General features: G+C 25.8%; 1 protein-coding gene across 1 annotated transcript in view; it reads left to right on the forward strand.

Moving 5' to 3' along the window:
* Positions 1–2,039: 2,039 nt before the first annotated feature.
* LOC113555952 (serine/threonine-protein kinase pakA-like) overlaps positions 2,040–20,839 on the forward strand; it is a 199,210-nt gene continuing 180,410 nt past the window's right edge. Inside the window, exon 1 of the mRNA XM_026960600.1 lies at positions 2,040–2,494. The gene's annotated coding sequence lies outside the window, so the exon portion shown is untranslated. The remainder of the gene's footprint in view (positions 2,495–20,839) is intronic.

The raw sequence follows: 20,839 nt of genomic DNA on the forward strand, positions 1-20,839 counted from the left end.
CTGTTGAAAAAAAACTCAATTTTTCCAAAAATGAATAGTTATCTATAGGTTTTATTTATGTCATGAAATAAATTATTTAACTAGATTTCTAATTCAATTTTGTTTGAAACATTATATGAATTAATACAATATAAATACATTCATTGATTACTTAATTAAATAATTTAAACTATTGAATATTATATTTTAATATACGTTATTTTTAAATGAATTTCTAAAACATTTATTTCTGATATATAACTATAAAATTGTATTATATAAATTTATCTATTATACAGTGTTATAAAATATTTAAAACAATATCATCTGGTGTAATTTAGAAAACTAATTAATCGATAATTTATAATAAAACAAATTTGGACGTCAAATGCTTTTTTGTAGAATATTCCTATTATAGTATATATCTATTATTATTATCAATGCTGTTATTTAGAGGCCACTGCAGACACATTTTTGTCACACACAAGAACATTTCTTAATACCAGTGGCGCGATAAGAAAAAAAACCCCAGGGAGTGGACTTTAAAATCTCTCTCTTTAGTACCCTTCTAGTTATTACAAAAATAAGTGTTTTTCGATAGATATTTTCAGAAAAAGTATCACCAAATTGAATCATTTTACACTTGTTAAAGAAAAAAAAGAGAAGTCACTTCTGCTGTATAGTAGGTACCGAGCATTCAGTATACTTCATCATTAAATAGATCATTATAATGAATTAAGTTAAATTTCAATTCAATGACGAATCATTGTATACTATAAAAACGATTTTAAGCGACGAAGGGTTAATAAATAATATGTTATATATTCCAATGTGTAATTAAAGTTAATTAAGTTAATTAAGTTATAGCAAAAATAAACTAAATATATTTATTTGAATTACAAAAAAAAATGACTAAATTCGTTTTTGTTCAATTAAATATCAAACTTTGTAAATATGTGATGAAATATATAATACAAAAATTATTTTATCTTATTTATTATTAAACCTAAGAAATAACTAATCGGATCTAGATATTTTAGAATTAATGTTAAATAAAAATATATTTTTTCATTATTCATGAGTTACAGATAGATTCAATTTAAAATATAAATCATTGATAGCTAAATAACATATCCTAGACAAAATTTACTATTTTCATGTATATATTTTGCAATTAATTTGTATTTAGCAACGTCCTTGATATTTTGAACGTAAGGCAAAAAATACTAAACTTATAATTATTTGCGATCCAAATGTAATGTTGTCTTTAATATTATAGGTGTTACCACTATATAATACCAAACGTAAAAATGACACTAGTATATTATAATTATTCTATTGTATTGAAAGTTTTAGATTTTAATTTTTTGATATCAAAAGAGATGCAATTTGATAATTTCAATTTAACTTAAGAAAAAAACTTTTAGATTAAACTATTGGAAATAATAGACAACGGATCAGGGATGATTTTATCGCCTTTTATATTCGGTAAATTTACTCCAAACGTTATGTCAAAACTGTATTGGATAATAACAATAGGTGGAACGCACCTATATTTTGTTATAGTATATAGTGGATAATATTATGTATGTATATAAAACAGAGGCAATGGTCGTGCTTATGGCTGGACGTCGCACTCTTAAAAATATGATTTTTTTGTACAAAAATCGGAAGTGGCAACGAAAGTATTGTTGTAAATTTCGCTTTTGCTCACCACACACACACACACACACACGCGCGCGCGCGCACACGTGCACAAAAAATAAATAATAATAATAAAAACAATAACAATAACTCGTGTGGCACGACACCCGAAGTTCGGCTACCAAACAGCTTACTTTTTACGCAGACGGAATATTAACGTCGCGTAGCACCGATGATAGGAGCCCTCCGAAGCGTGTCGCATAGAAGAGCGTGCCGGGCGATTAGCACGAATGCCTGACGCGCCATCTTCGGGGAAAAAGGGTCGGTCGCCGCCGCCGCCGCCGTCAGGCCCGTCGTCGGTCGCGCGGCGGTTTTTCAAGCACACGTGTTCAGTCGGCCGCCTGCGGAGCATCAACGACGTGCGCGTTCCTCCCGCAGCCGGACACGCCACACGCGCCGGTCAAGTCGCACGGCGGCACGGTCGAGCGCGCGCGCGCGCGCGAAAACGATCGCTTTACACGCACCCGCGAGACACTCGCACCCACGTACAGTTGGTCGCCGCTGTTGTGGTTCTTGATCACCCGACGAAATATCCAGACCCGTTTGACGATCGACGTCCGATACGTTTTTTAGGAATTTTTTATTTTTTATTTTTTCTTTTTTATCAAATTCGACCGCCCTCCCCTTCTCATTCGACCCCTAACCCTTGAAAAAAAAAAAACTTTCCTATCGCATTGCCCACCGACCCGCCGAGTTCGCGGCCCTCGACCGTTTGTCTCCCGCCGTTCCCGATGGGTTAAGCGCGGCGAATGACCACTGTCACCGCCGCCGTCATCGACATAATTACGATCGTTGCCATTGCGCCAAACACGTGAGTATATATTTTTTACGTTGCAGTACTATTATTATTATTATTATTTTTATTATTACGACAATTACAGTCATTAGACGGGTCGTCGCCCGTAAAACTATGTCGAAATTCCAATACATAGCGTTTTACTATTTTTCTGTTGGCGGTAAACGTGCACACGCTTTAGATATAATGTTACGGACGGACGAGTAAAGTATGAGTAGTAACGCACATTAATGATTCTCTGTGTTTCGCCTAATAAATGTGCATAGGTACGCTTACTAATTACGTAGGTATATTGAATATTGATCATTTCGGGCGACGGTGAAGCGAAATGTATTATACCCACTACAGTGTCAAATAAAAATTAACGCGCTCTTAGAAGACACCGTTATACTCACTAAAAGCACTATACCATGTCCAATGATGTATAAAAGCATTCGCATAATTAAAGTTACCATTATAGTATGTATATATAGTACTCTAATATTGGTTTTTATCTGTGATATGTCATTGAACGCATGCACACCACAATTGGTGAGTCATATCTTTTAAACAATCTTTAAAATCTTTATTAAAAACAATATCAAAAATGGTAAACATAAAAAAGCCAAAGTTAGTTTTAGACTTTCACGCAACTCATTTCAATTCATAAGGAAACTCGATGTTGTGCATTGAGTGCTGTTAATGCATACATACTTAAGGTGCATATACATTATACATTGTGCAATACCCATTAGAGACTTAAATAAATATACTTAATATTAGCATTATATGAGTAAAAACATAGTGTATAATAAAGGTAATTTATTTTTAATAATAATTTTTTCCAATACGATATTTGTGATCTTCAATATAATTAAAAATTAAACAAATTGCTTGTTTTATTTTTTAAATATGATTTATCCTAATCAAAGTTAACAATATTATAAATCTAATTCAAAAAATAATGATTAAAGTGTTAATGAATTTGTAAACCAAAAAAGCTTCAGGCAATTCTGTATTTATAATAATATTATAATAAGATATATTTGAAAATAATTTACCAATAATTACCTTTAAAGATTATAAAGTTTACATATTGGTTAATATTATTGACGTTGTAATAAATAAATAAAAAAATAAGAAGAACATGCATTATCTAATAGAGAATATTTATTTTCTATTTAGTTACCCTGAGAAATTTGGTATTGAATTAGCAATGTTCCTAAATTAAAGGTTCTATAAATTTATAATTGCTAAAATATACATTTTCAGTTAATCTTCGATGATTAGCATTTTAATTTTCAACGAGTACCCCATACAGATTAATGATGTTTCAAAAAAACTTTTGTTTCTTATTATACTCCAGTTAGAACTTATTTTACTAAATCGTGGTAATTTTAAAAATAAAATATAAAGTTAACTTAATAATAATTTTTGTATGAATATTTTAAAATTAAATTTAGTATGTATATGTGTTGATATTAAAGTTGTTAAATCAAAATTAAGATAATGATTTAAGACAATACTTGCCTTAAAATACAGTGCAAAAACTTCTAAAAAAAAAGAAAATAGTTTTATTATATAATTATTTATTGAAGCAAAGTACATTAATAATAATTGAACTTAAATGCATAATATAGATTATGTAAATTAAATTAAATACTTGAATGTAATTTTACGTTACTTTCCTTTTTGGGATTCTTTGTGCATTTAATTATAATAAAATTTGAATATTATTGAGTTATTAAATGATAATTAATATGACTATTTCGTGCTGGTCATTAGTAAAACCATAATAATGATTTTAATAAGGCTTGTGTGGAAACTACTAAAAACAGTAAAATAATATTATTAGTCTCTAGGGGTGAAAATCATATTGTGTGTACTCGTCCACCACGCTATGGCCCACTCTACAAACTACATTTAAATTAACGAGTTTATTTAATTTTATGAAATGATTCATACCATGTGTGGAATCATGTGCTGCATTTAGGTGATATTATTATCGTATCAAATAGGTTCATGCACTTACATTTTTCAGTGCATTAAATGATGCATTCAGTTTGGCTAAAGTTAATCAACTTTTATAAGTTTGAATAAAATATCTTAATATCTTACGAGAGAAATCATTTGTACAGTAAATAAAAATTCTCACATAAAAAACCCAAGAGATTCCTAGACGTATACGACTTTTGGTCAGCGAATGATTGCCAATTTCCATATTCGACCTGGTAAAATGACTAAACTGCCAAGTTTAAGTCATTCTTTTACAATCACGTGCATGATTTAAATTATTCATGCTAGATGATACTTGTTGCACATTTAACGACTCAAAACTAGGTCAAGCTATGTTTTTGTATTCTATAGAAATTGAAACGACAACAAAAATGTTGAATAACATAATTTTTTTTTATTCACTCAATATTAAGCTATTATTTAAGTGTATTAAACAGTATAAAGAATGTATTAAAAAAAAATATAACATTTTATTTTCAATTGTGTTAATCACGCTTATTGATAACTTTTTTTTCATAAACATGATATGATGATATTATACTGGTACACATAATGCTGAATAAACGGTGTATTTTAGTACAAATTTACTAGTTGCTTTAAAAGAATTAAACAATTTACGACACTATTAATATTTATTATTGATAATAGGTATAAATTATAACATTATTCAGATTGTATATAAATACGAATATTTGACTACAATGAAAAATTTAAATGTTATTATATTTGTATTATAGTGTTTCAAGATAGCTAATTATACTCTTAAGGTATTTGTTACACAAACATTTAATTTTATTTATGTGATAATATTATAACTGTAATCCTTTCAAAATTAAAACGCCATAACATTATTAATTTACATATTACAAAATATTCTTTTTTTTCGTTGGGTGTTGTATAAGGATTAATAGACATCCTTAAATTAGTCTTCTTCAATAGCAAAGCAACAAAACATTTATTCGAATAGGTACAGGAGTTAAATAATAATTCGCTGTAAATGCTTGACAAATAGAATCAAACGATTATCACGTTGAGTAATGAGTTTTAATGATAATAGCAGTAATGTATAATTGGCGGGGAAGGGATAGTGTAGTAAAATTGTTTAGCATAATATATTTTAATCCATAATCATTATCAAATGGATATTTCAGTTAGGTCATAAATTATTCCAAATATTAAATAATTATTTTAAAAATTATCAAAGTTATAAACGAAATTTTTGATGATACATGTTTTTAATATTTTAATAATATAATAAATTTAAAATTTATGTATATCTTATTATAATTAGGTTATTAACTAATTATTATCTTGTTATTTTAGAGTAATAACTAGTATAGCGTTCAATGTTAAAATTTATATTGTGTATTTTTATTTTTTTTTAATAAATCATAATTTTAAAATTAATCAAATTAAACTGTAATGTTTAATTAATGTTATGTTATATTGTAACATATTTTTAATTATATAACATAAATTATATTTTGCATGATTCCATCATTAATGCAAATTATTAATGGAATGATATAAATTAAGATTTTACATAAAAAATAAATAAATAATGAAATTAATCGATTTTTAATTAGAGTAGTACTATTCTTTACTCTGTATCTATTTAAATAACTTCTATGAAACTCCGACTAATTCAAAATTATTTACTTTTTTCCATCTAGGGACTTAAAATATAAATGGTTATTATTCACAAAGGAAAGTTTGATGTCAGATTTGTCTGTTTAAATTATTTATTAAAAACCGTTGTTATGTTATTATTGGTGAATATTATTAATTTTACATATGTAAACTCAGTTAATTAAATCATGATAAATGTTAAAATAATAAAAGTAATACTTAATTTAAATTTAAATTCATTTATTTTATTGTTTAAATTTTGTATTAAATAAAAACATGAATTATGACTACCAAAAATCTATTTTAATTTTATCTAAAAAAGTCAATTATTAATATATAATCATATTTTTACCATTTAAATAATAAATTGTAATTTAAAAATAACTATAACATTACAATCAAAGCATACGATTAATTTTAAGTAATTTTAAAAATAATAATTATAGTATTATAGGTTTAATTTATTGATACAATCACTGATTTATAATAAGTTTAATTAATATATTGATTAAAGCAATACTATTCAATGAAACAAAATTGTTGTCTAAAAATGAAAGTTCGTTCTTAATTATTGTAAATATATTATTTTAAATGAGGTTTATATTACTTTGATAAATATATGTTTTAATATTCCAAAATGTAAAAAAATATTAATTGTATAACTTATAAATGTTTTAAAAAAAAATCATATAAGTTAAATAATTCCTCAAAACAAAGTACAATCCTCAAAGAACAAGAGCAATTCTTCAACATACACACGGACATAAAATTCACTATTGTGAGTTAAAAAACAAAAAATGTATATTCGTAATTGGTATATATTTTAATTAACCATGCTTTAGCCTTAAAACTTATTTGTTCTATAATCTAGTTAAAGTTTAATTCCTATTTAAATATCTATAATATCCTTATTCATTTTTTCATATTAATTATATTTTTGCAATTTGACTATAATCACCAAAATCTTAAGAAGATAACTTAATATTTTTCACACTAGTGAATTTGTTACATAACTATTTTTTATTTAAAAATATTTATAACATTAAAGATTTGTATTACATTGATTCCACTTGATTTTAGAATAAAAGTAAGACACAATGCTATAGTATAATATGTATATATATATATATATATATTTATAATTTCCAGAATAGTTATATTTTATCTGTAGAAGAAATATTATTTAATTTTCAAATTATTTTTTATGAACATGTTTTTCTTCTGAGTTCTGACATTGTTTATATTTTGTATTCTTGAGTACTTATATTACATTGTTTAGAATGATTATGCGAATAATTTCCATTTCACATTATTTTGACTGTTTTAATTTTGTTCAACTGTAATATCATACAAATCCATTTTAATTTTTAGTAAGTAAAAATGACTTCCGGCAAAAACGTAATTCCTTTTTGTCAAAGTTACGTTTCATTCATGTTTTTAGATTAAATTACATAGTTAAGTGGGAGTTTATTCAAGAATCTTTGTAATAAAGAAATGTCATGATTTAATTCAATATTTAATATTAAATAACTAAGGATTGGTTTTAATTTTAATATGTTGAATAAAATATAGGATAATTTAAATCCAATCGTTAGAAATTGAAATATTAAAAGAATACTCCATGCATTATTCATAAAATATATTATAAGTGATTTATAATATTGAAAACTATTAATTTATCATGACTCATTGCTCTATTATTTTTCATAAAACATTCTTATAATTCTCAAATAAGATCTATAATTATATATATATATCGTTGTAAGTTTTAATTTAATAATATTATGAAATCATCAGTACAAAATCTTTAATTTATATAATATTATTTATTTTATATTTTCTCAATTCTTACATATTATATTATGTGAACTGTAATGGTTCGAAGAAACTGTATTTAAAATTAAATCTTGTATTAGGGTTGCATCATATCGATGTGTATTCGCATCAACAACTTATTACGTACAATGATGACATTATAATAAATAAAAGTGTATCTTTCCAAGCCTATTTATTCCACCAAAAAACATATTTAAGATTTGTACTGAGTAGTTATACTATCGCATGACGTTTTAATGAATGATAAATACAATGAGGGCATGCTTACAAAACAAATGTGATAATTCAGCGATCTATGCTTATTGTGATTATACGTATCTCGTTGAAAGTTATCGTGGCGAACAGTCAAAGGGACTTTCTTCCTCGAGAGTACACTCACAAAATGAGAACTTCCATCTCCTAATTTATGATGATGAAATTAGTATAGGTTGTTAGTGTTGAACCATACCGTCAATTCGCTCATTATTAACATTACACCAACATTTTACGTTAATGCATCGTAGATAACATCAAGGAAACATCTTGTATAACAAATTTAAAGCTTGTCGCCAATTTAAACTGCTGTAATATTATAGATGGTTTGAAACCAAATACCAAATGTATATCATTATTAATATCTGTACACAATTAATCTAATCAGAATCCAACTGTGTAACGCGACAGTCTGGATGATTAATAGCAATATGTCCATAACGATTTTGGGTAAATTAATAACGTATATTATTTCATATTCGTTTTATAGTTATTGGCAGTGTCATTATTTTAATAGATTTTGTAAATATCGCATAATTGATACGATAAACATAAACTAAAAGCTAAAAATAAATATCTCCGTTTATATTGATTTATTACATTTCTTGTACCGATTTGATTAGCATAATTAAAAACAATAAGAAAAAATCAACGAAAAATGTGATAAACGGAATAAAACCTCAAAAAAGTTATCTTTTCATATTAATATTAATAAGTTATACAAAACATACGCTTAACCATTGGAATTAACTGTAGTTAAGCCAAAACAACAAAACTCAAGGAAATTATATCAATTATACATTCGTGTCGAGTTTTAATCTTATTAAAATGTCAGGAAGTAATAATCTACAAATTTTAAATTTAACACGCGTGGTGGTCCCAAATATATCATAAAAAAAAATACGGAAGAAGCTATTGTCAAACTTGCAAAAAAAACTCTCTTAGTTAAAAATTAAAATCCTAATAATACTTTCTCGTAACCATATAATACAAACCAAAAAAAAAAAAAAAAAACACTTTCCATAGAGTTTGCGTGAACTAGCAGTTATTAAGTTAATTTAGTAAGTTCTGAAAATAATAACTAAATAGATAAATACATACATATTCGATTTGAAGATTTAATTATTTTTAACAAACGACCCACGTTATTTATTATTAAAAAAAACCTTTGTAAGTCAAAAAACGGCGTTGCGTAAATATTCTCATTTTTCTAATTTTTTTATTTTATTAATTTTCTTAGTTATTTAAAATGTATTGTGAATTTTATATTGTTTTCTGAAAAAAAAACTAAAATATAATTATAAGACAATTATAGGAAACTGGCCTCGATTATAAAGATTAAATAACTTTTTTTACAAACAATTTTCTCTAAAAGGGGTCCTTAAACACAATAGAAATAAAAACTTTAAAGTTATTTTATTTGTACTTTTAAACTATTCGTATATTTATTAATTTACTTATTAATTATCGTATTTGTTAATAATCTACCATATAATATTTTGGTGAGGTATTAGATAGTATAATATGTTTCGTCGATGGCAACTAATAAATAATCCTTACTATGTTTGTTTCTTAAATTGAACGTACAAAACTATCTTAAAAATATTATACACAATTATTATTGATATAATATCTTATTGTACATTTGTAATTGTAATAATAACATTATAAAATATTAGTTTTCTAAGAATATAAAATACACAAACAAATGTAATTATAAGCCCACTTACCTGCGACGATTTATTTAATCATAATATGTTAACTAAATGTATTGTTGAATTCTCGAGATAAATACGATAACATTTAATAAATATCAATTCATTTTAAAGAGGTATACTAATAGGTAATAAATAAAAATATATGTATATATATTTTATTAGAAAATTATAATACTCTTATTTATATTCAAAATATTATTATTTAAATATAAATATGTGTATAATACTAAAGTCCTTAAATGGATCATATTTTTTGAGAGAAGAAGTCATTAAAAATTAAAAAAAAAGCCCTTATAGTGTATTTTATTATTCATTTAAGCATGTTTTTACTTAATTTATTCAGTGCATATTACATAAATCAAAATGTATCGTTAACTCAAGATTAATATTTTTAAGAAAGTTATATAAATATTCTAACCATCATTATTTAACTATTAAAAGTTGTTCACGCTCGAAAGAATACTAATTATTTTCAAACTGGAGCTTTTGAACCTGACTTAATTAAAGTTAAAAGTTTTGATAAATTAATTATAATAATATATACACTGTTATAATATAAAATGTGTATAAGTATAATTTGTATAAGATATACCTATTTTGGCGCTCCAGTATATTTTGATGGTCATTGATAAAATTAATCAAACATATTCGAAACGAAGGGAGTTGTCGTTAACTTATCGGTCTACACAAATACACTTTCATATAAATAACCAATGCTTTTTTGTAAGTGTAAAATTTAGTTAACTTTCAACTCAATAAAAACTTTGAACTAAGCATTATGTTCATCCGTACAACATATAATAAAAGTTAACTCTTTCATTCGTATTTAGGTCAGTACAAGGATAATGGGAATTTTAGGAAATGTGTCATACCACGCTATATTATAATGATGTTCTTAAACTTTACTGGATCAATATAGAATTCTACATTTCAAACGATCTTTGTTTATTTTTGCGTCTAAAATTAAATTGATATTATTATATAATAAACAATAAATATTAGCTATTTTAATTAATATTGAACAGCTTTTGATTCTTTTAAATTCAAATGTATTTAATTTTTAATTTAACATTGATTTTATTAATTTATTGAATATTTAAAAAAAACATTTAACTGAATTTATATTATATTAATTTATCATAATAAGGCTATATAATATTATTATGAAATTAATTAGTTCAGTTTACTGGGTATATATTTTTAACTATTCCATTACAAAAGTATTTTAAAACAAATAATAGTATAAAATAACTATATTCTAAAAGTATAAACGCATACCACAAAATGTATAATCATATTATTATATGTGCGGACTCTTAATAACCATTACCTCTATCTATAGTTTAATATTATATTCTTTGGAAAATAAAAGATGATCTAAAAAAACTCTCAAAAATCTGAGTATCTCCAACTATCATAATATTTTGTATTCTTTTACATACATTTATAATTAACTGATAAAATAATTTAAAATGATAAGATTGATATTTATGTAAAATATTAAAAATAAAAATAAAAGCATTCAAACCGTTGACGTTTGTTTAATTTAAAATTAAATTTATAACTTTATAAGTTTCTAAAAACCTATCATACACGGTATATGTTACGGTGAAAAATAATAATGAAGTTTAACAAATGATTTACTTTTTATTTTATATTTTCGATTTTTTTTATACAATTTAAATACAAAGAAAGATTAATCAATAATTAATAACTCATTAACACTTACTCCAGTGTGTTGTATGTACAGTAAATTCCCTTTACAACGAAAAATCCCGTTATAACGAAAGTCATAGAAGTTCCCTGCTGAAAACCAGGGCTAAAAACAGCTTATTCGAACTTTCGTTACAACAAAATTTTTGATATAACAAAAAAAAATAAAGGTCCCCTGGAGTTCGTTGTAATGGGATTTTACTGTATATATATATATATATATATTTATTTAGATACAAATGCAACATTTAAAAATATTTTATAATCAAATAAATGTCAACGCATGATATTTAGGTTTTATTAGGTAGCAGAATGACACCATACAATGAGGAAACTGTTATGTGAATGTATACATGGAATATGATATTACAAATTTAACTTAAAGTTTATATTATATCTACGTGGACAATCGAACTCATAATTTGCACTATGACACAAAGTTCGAGCTATCCAAGTATTACTTTTGACAGCCAACTCGGATTGAGACCGAATTTATGAAGGTATTACGAACTTTATAGATCAGTAACTACTTCCACTTTTTGTTTCGAGTATACTTTTGTCGACAAAAAGACAAATTATTCAGTATAAATTATAAAATACATCTAATTGGCGATAAATATGAATTTGTTTTATTCTTTATATAAGTACAAAATATCTATGTATATACTATATATTGTATACGAACATAATAAACGGTATTTTTTTGAGTGTAGATTTTATTAAATTATATTTATTTTTCCTTTTCATATTTTAGATGAAAACTAAATATCTTTGCATATTTCGACAGAATACGATACTCTTTCATGTTGAAGTAAAATTAAATTATAAACTATTAGAGCCTAATAAAGGTGTAAAATAATATGTTATGAGTAGAAAGTTCTTATAATAAACCTCGGACCAATCGTTTATTGGTAAACTTATCGTTTTTTCTAAACTTTTATAATTTTTATCAGGAAGCGATTTTTTTCTAAATTATTTGGTTTTTTGTTGAACAAACTTAATTATTTAATATCAGATATTTCCTAACCTAATTGAAATATATGTTTTATATATATATATTATATTTTTATAATCAATGGTATCAAATAAACTATTTAATTGTGTTAATTTCGTTTTACTATGATCTATTAAAAAATCTTTTTTTGCATACATTTACGTTTTTTATAGAGTATTATGATAATTTTTAGTGCATAAAAATCCATGCTCTAGCTTTGACTAACTATTAATTATTTTTCAATTTTTATGGAATCATAGTTATAGTAAATCAATACACCTTATCGTGTTTAAAAAAAGATTAAGATTAATAACCATAATATAATGTAATCAATTTAATACCAATATTACCAATATATAATCAATATTATTATACTTAACTAAAATAACAAATAACTTTTAAATTTTAAATTTGAGTAAAAGCTTAATATATATTGTAACTAAGATATAAATAAATCAACTGTAAGTAACATAGAAAAGTTATTAGTTTTAATCCAAATTAATTCATGATAAAATTACGCACAAGGGAGTATAGAGCATGGTGTTAAGGTTTGAAAAAAAATAATTAAGTATTAAAATAAATTTTGCAATATCTACCGCAATATAGTCATTTTGTAAAATATCAACAGAATTGGAAAAGATATACTTCATTCTTCAAATTTCTATAAAATAATCATCATAAAAAACAAAAATAAATCAAATCAAATATGTTCAAGCATTAAACCAAATCATAATTTATCTACTAGTAACTGAAACCTTTAACCTATCAAAACCAATATTTTTTTTTTAAATTAATTTGTTTTTTTATTTATTAGGAGACAATATTACTGACAATATTCAATATCTTATGAAAAAAAAAACTAGGAATTTTCCAATCAAGGATTTTATAAATATGACCACTTATTTAGTAAAATTTAAAACTTAATATAATATACCTAAATATGTAAACATAAAAATATGTTCACTGGTTTAAATTAATAAAGTTAAAATCGATTCTCGTGTTTGAAAGACATTTTCGAAGTTCTTCTATTGTGTACACACGTCAGTGGATCAGCAATATAAAATACCAGTCCCAAAAATATAGTATACACTATAAATATTACAAAGAAATTCGTTAAGCGTATAATCCAACCCCGTGGCCTGATCACCGTGTCGTTTAATTATGAATTATTAAAATTCTAAATTTTGACATTTTTATGTATACATAAATAATTGCATACTTTCAAACACTAAGATTTTTATCTTTTATCAAGTTATAAATTATTTTTTTACATTAGAAATTAAAAAAAAATATCAGAATAGATAAAAGTCATCGTTCTTATTTTTTAACGCATTTAATGTTCAATTTTTAACAAAATAAATTAGTTATTATGGTAAAAATAAAGGTTTTTTTACTTAATAAATAATATTTCCGTTGCGTTTTTCTCTGTTATCTCATTGTAAATGGCAGAATAAATGATTTTTAATAAGAGTTACCAATGTTTTCTATTTATATTCTATATTGTCTATAATAATATAAATATATTTTATCCTAGAATAGCTTTTGACTAAAATAAATGTGAATTGAAAAAAAATCATCTATTTAATAATTTTATCTAAAAAATAACCATCTCACTTTTAATTTGTAAAAAAAAAGTTAGTATCAAACTCAAACTTTTTAAATATCATAAATATCATTTGATTGAAAATTAAAAATTGTAAATATCAGAATTTGAATAAATGCATAGGTAACCAAACATATATGAATCATGAGATTTAACATGTGATTAACGAACCGTTGTCGATACACAATCTAATACCACGTATCGAAACCATTATAGACAAATATAATACCGATTAAAATTATGAGGAAAATATTAAATTTTCTATGAGTGCTTGATTACACAACGTATACGAGTGCAACTGCATACCGTTAAGGGCATACAATGTGATTATGATATTATTAAATCCGTATTTAATAACATGTGAATAAAATTACAAATTGAATATCAGAGAGATAAAAATAATGTTCTATCATAATATTATTACGGAAACTTTTTTGAACAATGCACCAATATCGTTGCAGAAACTTTTTTTAACAACTCGCCAATATCATTATTAACGTTGGCAAGTACAATTACTGTAGGCGTGAACTGCCGTAAAGAGTGAGTGCATCGGCGTGAAGTGGTCAACGGAAAACCTTTATTCGTTTCCGGTCGGCGGATAACGTTCAGTTACCAATTGAAAAAAAAAAATCCTCACTAAAACTAACGAATAAGTGGCTGGTGGCTTTTTCCACCCTTAAACGCTTCCGGATGGTCTTAGGCACCCGTCCCAAAGTCCTTTCAGTCAGTACAGGGTTTTTTTTTTTTACACCAATATATTTGTTCGTTATATATATATATATATTCTAAAGATAAATTACTTTTTGGGGACTTTTCTAAAATACTTTTATACTATTGGTTATAGAACGTACAATTTACATTAATTTATAATCGCCATTCAAGCACAGAAGCGCTTAGTTAACCAGTACCAATTCGTGATATATCCCATGACACAATCAACCACAATAATTATACATAGCCTTTGTACGCCATGTCAAACGCATAATTAATCAATCGCGATTTAAACATTAACATTTTTAGAGCACAATAATTTCGTTTTAGGATATGTGACAATTAAAACAAAACGTAGCATTGTATATTGGCGTAATAATTGCGTTAAAAAAAAAAAAAAAAAATTACTAAAATATTATTAAAATTATTTCAAATAGTATTATAGTCGTATAACTCGAAAACAGTTCACCTCAAACTGCTTAAACTACTCTCTTCTACTGTAAATCGTGTATCTTCTGCAACATAAATAGTCAATTACTATTATAATATATATTGTACACATTCTATATTATACTATTTGTCACGTTTCGCGCTCGCCGCAGCCCACGGGCATCGGCCGGGGTGACGCCATCCTTATTTCGTCGTCCGTCATGCTCGATTATAATAACAAAACAGTGTCATAGTCCGCGATCGCTGAATCTGCAGGGTCGGTCAAAGAACTAGGATCAATCCTCTCCGTGTCTCGCGTTGCCGTCTACACTCTTCCCATTCGCGCCACCGCCGCCGGAGGAGATTCATTCGTCGACGACACCAACGACGCAGGTTATTAATTACGAAGCAATTTGAACGCTCGCATTAGTTTTTTTGGTAAACGGCGTCTCGCTTGCACGTGGTCTCATTGCGCGTAGGTACTCCCCGTACAGTATAATAATTAATTTCGGCTGTCATTCGGGAGCCGCCGTGTCCGTATTGTACATTCGCTCTCCGTAGACGGCGACACACTACTACTAGACACGACACGAACATGCTCACTTTGCAGTCTCGGAAATCGCCGAGCATAACCTCGTTATCTGGTCTCAAAATATATTCGAGATTTTAATTATTATTATTTATAACAGCCCACGCGCTCTGCGTACCTGTGTTTTCATTTTTTTTTTTTATTTACAACTCGTATAATAATAATGCGATGTCGAGTACTGAGATAATATGTTATTTTAATTGATACAAACGCATCGATATAATTATAGCTACGATCGTGACTTGTACGATCGGATAATAATATGTCGTGGGTACTTAATATTATAGTTTTAAAATAATTTTGCGTAATCACTGACACCGACTCCGACGTGCGGTATAATAACTCGGACATTTGACGATTATTCTAAAACGCGTGTTAATTTTTTATTTTTATTTTATCACAATATAATACATACTATATATATTAATTATGTATTCGAGTAGGCAAATCGTTTGAAAAAATAAAAATGATAATACATGTATACTGCAGTTTTTCTGGATTTTTCATAGGTAGTGGAAGGGAAATTAAATTTGCGTACACCGCCAGATTAGACTTTACACCCCGCACACTCCAAACGGTACTTATGACCTCGATATTACATTTTAGTGTCCGATAAGCACACACGCCATCGATGTGTTTTTGCGACAATAACGCCATCGTGTATAATACAGTGTAATATATTGCAATCGCTTCACCCCACACTTACCCCTTTTACCGATGTTTGGATGTGTGTGCGCGCGCTTACAATTGAGCTGTCCAAAACGCGTTTGTTTGTCCGATGTACATGATAACGATATACCGTAAACAAACGTAGCGAACTCACGCGAACGTTCAATAAACTCGCATTATCATATTATTGTTTATAGTGTCGACCCGATCACGTACTGTTTACCAACTGACAGAATCGTACTATATAAAGTTGCTTTAGCTGCGAGTTAAAAATATTTCAATCGGTCACGTCGCCGTAAATACAATATTTTTTCGTGGTGGTTACCAAAAAAGACTATTCGTCGTGGTATATATATATATATATATTTTATTATAAACTGTCGAAAGTATAATAATAATATCTTTAAAAAAAAAACACCTTGTCCATGTCATACTATACTATTATAAATATACATATAGAAAACGGCATTCGTATATTTAAACAAGAATTCCATTAAGTAAGAATTTCATTATTATTGACGTATATATTTTATAAACAGCCCAAGGCGGTGAACATAAGAAAAATTCCGTTGAAGTTTTTAAACGTTAAATGATTCACAAATATCTCTAGCTTGTTCAATACAAAGAAAAAACTTTTTATTTTTTAAGATTCCTTTAAACGCTCGAAAATATGTTGTAAAAAAGTATATTCATTACGTGTTTTTTTGATAACTAACAAAGTAACAAAGTTAAAGTTTTACAGCTCAGCAGAAAAGTTTACTGATATAATTGTGATAATACAAATAGTAAAAACCCTAGATTTAATTTATTTAATCAAGTGTGTAGAAAAAGTAAATTTTAATAAATTGTTTATAGTATTTTTAAGAGATAATTTTTCATTTTCTCTGGTGATTTGTCCATATTATATATATATATTATAAAGTCATAAAAGGTGACTACTGAAAATTGATATACAATATAAATTTGATCAGTATGTTCGTGGTACACTTAACGTATATCCACTTGGTTTTTCAGAGGTTGATAATTTATCGTACAATAGTGAGTAAAGTGAAGATTAACGGATTAACTTCCCAACAGTGTCAACACTGAACGACCTCTCCGTCTTAATAATATTACCCTATATTATGCGGTTAATATGAAAAGTTGAAATTAAAAACAGTAGTTTCTAGGATCTTAAATAATTTAAGTAGAGAATACATTCTTAAGTTAATTTAAATCCATCAAAATGGTTTTTCAATAAAATAATACTACATGACGAGTTGAAACTTAAAATAATTACTTATATTTCGCAGAAGTGAAAAAAATCATAAGCCAAGTAAAACAACAGAGTATTAAAACAATAAAATAGATATTTTATTCTTGAAAATATATTTTTGTTAGTTATGTATGTTTGTTACATTTAAAAAATTACTTTTTAATTTAAATTAAAAGGTTATTGATGATACGAGTCTATAAATATATCATACATTTTCATTAAACAGATTATTATAAATAATATATGTATACGTAAACACCTAACAAATGATAAACACCAATGAAACTCAAAATATCGGAAAACGTACAATTTAGAATTTTTAACACCTGAAAATTGAATTATTTATTGAATTCAATATTTCAATTAAAGTTTGGTGAATGTATATTATTTTAATTATCTGAAACAATTATAATACAAGTGTATATAATATGTTCTATATAGCAATTCAAATAATTTAACCAAAATGTATACACAATTGTAATTTACAACATCAATAATATATTATAATATTACACGGAAACAGTATAAGTAAATTTTAAGTAAATTAAAATAATAATTTTTATAAATGTTTACAATGTTATAGATAACTACAATATTAGATAACTCCGCTAAACGAATAATATTTCCAAAATAATATAATTATATGTGTACAATTAATAAGTATCTTTTTAAATGTACAACAGCTTAAATTTATAATGGTATAATAATAGCACGAATATTTGTTTAGAAGTATACAATATTTTAAAAAGCCATAAATCGAACTAAAAAAATGTAGATAAAATAGGAATTAATGTGATCCATGTCACTCGTTTGGAGTTATATATTATATGGTTACATGTTTAAAAATTGCATGCTAAGTTTATATATTAAAAATATACTACACACACGATAAATATATACAATATATAAACTATATGATTATGATTACACTATAAACGTGAAAAATAAGATTTTTATGTTAAAATATTTTTCGTCGTGCTTTAAATCAAAATGTTTTGTATGATTAACTTATATAAATATAATATGTATACATAATATATGAGCAATACATTATTATTTTAAATATAATTACACGCAACTATAATGTTTCCGTAATGATAAAAATAGTTTTGTGGTTTGAGAATGATTTTGAACATGTGTTGCAATAATCGACTGTGGTTTGTAATTGTGTCTCTACTGGCTAGTTATATTGCTTGTATAGAGCTAATGTTATTATATACACGAACAAAACATTTTACACGTAATCAAAGTTCAAATGACTTTTATAGATTATCAGTTTTGATAAAATACGTTACGACAAATAGATTACCTACGTTTCGCGTGCTAACGACGTCCTGCGTAAAAGTCGACGTTGGGCGAAAGGGGTTAGATAGCAGTGCGACGTATTGATTGCGGTTTTTGTGAGCTTCGACAACGAAAGACCATTGCTAATATTCAATAACGTTTGGCGCGCATCACGTTCATTGACATCTATAAATGATAAAATTCTGTAGTTAATAATGAACGATCGTTTTTTTTTTTTATTATTATTTAAATGTTTTTAATATTAAATAAAATAATTCTTTTTGCCTTTTCCACCATAATAATATGTTAAGTGAAATATGTTATTAATATATAATTTAGTAATTTACAATTATTCCTAAACTATAATAATATGCCTTGTGCTATATTATCCTTTTTAGTATTAACGATTATTAGAAAATGTTCCAATTACTTCCATTAGTTCAAAAATTTATAACATTGTTTCATAAAAAAAAAAAAAATATTTTTGGTAGTTTATATTTTTAAACTATACGTATTATTAATCGTTTATTAAAATATGTAGACACATTTAGTAAGTAATAAACTATATTTTTTTTCTGACCAACTATAAATAAAAAATAAAAAATCAGTCTATCAAAACAAATAAAACAAAAAAGTTACAACAAAAGTTCAATACAATTATTTGTGTTTGAAAATAAACATTTAATTAAGGTATAGTTGTTATATACGAGTAAATAGCTGAATTTATTAACTATTTAAGTCCAATAATATAATTTCTAGACATTTCAGAGTTTTACATTTATAATTATTATTGAATAACCTATACACAATAAAACTGTTTATAAATAATGTGTGTATTGTGTGTAAAAAAATATTGATTTAATTTTCATATTTTAATATTATGCATTTTAAAATGCAACCATGTATTCAAAAGTTACCCATAGTTGATGTTTGTCGTGGACCCATGCTATATCTTTAAATACCTGTCCATAGTTTAAATTGACTGATTACATAACATTATTTTGATCAAATTACTAAATGTAATATTCTAACTGTTTATGTTTAACATTTAAGGATAAACGGTAAACAAATACGACAGTATATAAACAGTTAAGAGATATTACATTTGGTTGAGTAGATTGAGGGGAACGATGAATTTGACGGTGGTGAAGATGAATCAGGGTTTTGATTGAACGATACGGTCAGTGATTCCGGAAGTTTTGAATTTTCTCTTTCCTGGGAATATATGCTGCATTTGGTGAACATATACTTAATGTTCACACAAACTCCGCAGAAATTGAATACTGGGATGTTACACTTTGTATTGAAGCTATTTTATTTGATTTCATGAAGTTTAGTGGAACGAAAAAACCTTTTTTGGCTAGTTTCTACCATGTAACTGAATTACTTTTTTTTTATTATTATTAAGGTTAGTAAATTACTTCTGAGTGTGAATATGTAACGAATAAATATATCTTTTTAGATATATATGTATTTTTGGTGGCCTCATCGTAGTGTCTGTTGAAATTTATATTAGAGTAGATTAGAATTCAAGGTATTTTAATTTTTTAGTTATTAGTATAATAGATCGTGCAAATCAAATTTTGAATATATAGACTGATATTAATATATAAAGTGTCCTATAAATTGTCGAAAATTTTGGTTGCACTAAGTTTATAAAACTGATTGTATATTTAAGATTGT

Source organism: Rhopalosiphum maidis, chromosome 1 (assembly GCF_003676215.2).
Source record: "Rhopalosiphum maidis isolate BTI-1 chromosome 1, ASM367621v3, whole genome shotgun sequence".
Lineage (NCBI taxonomy): Eukaryota > Metazoa > Arthropoda > Insecta > Hemiptera > Aphididae > Rhopalosiphum > Rhopalosiphum maidis.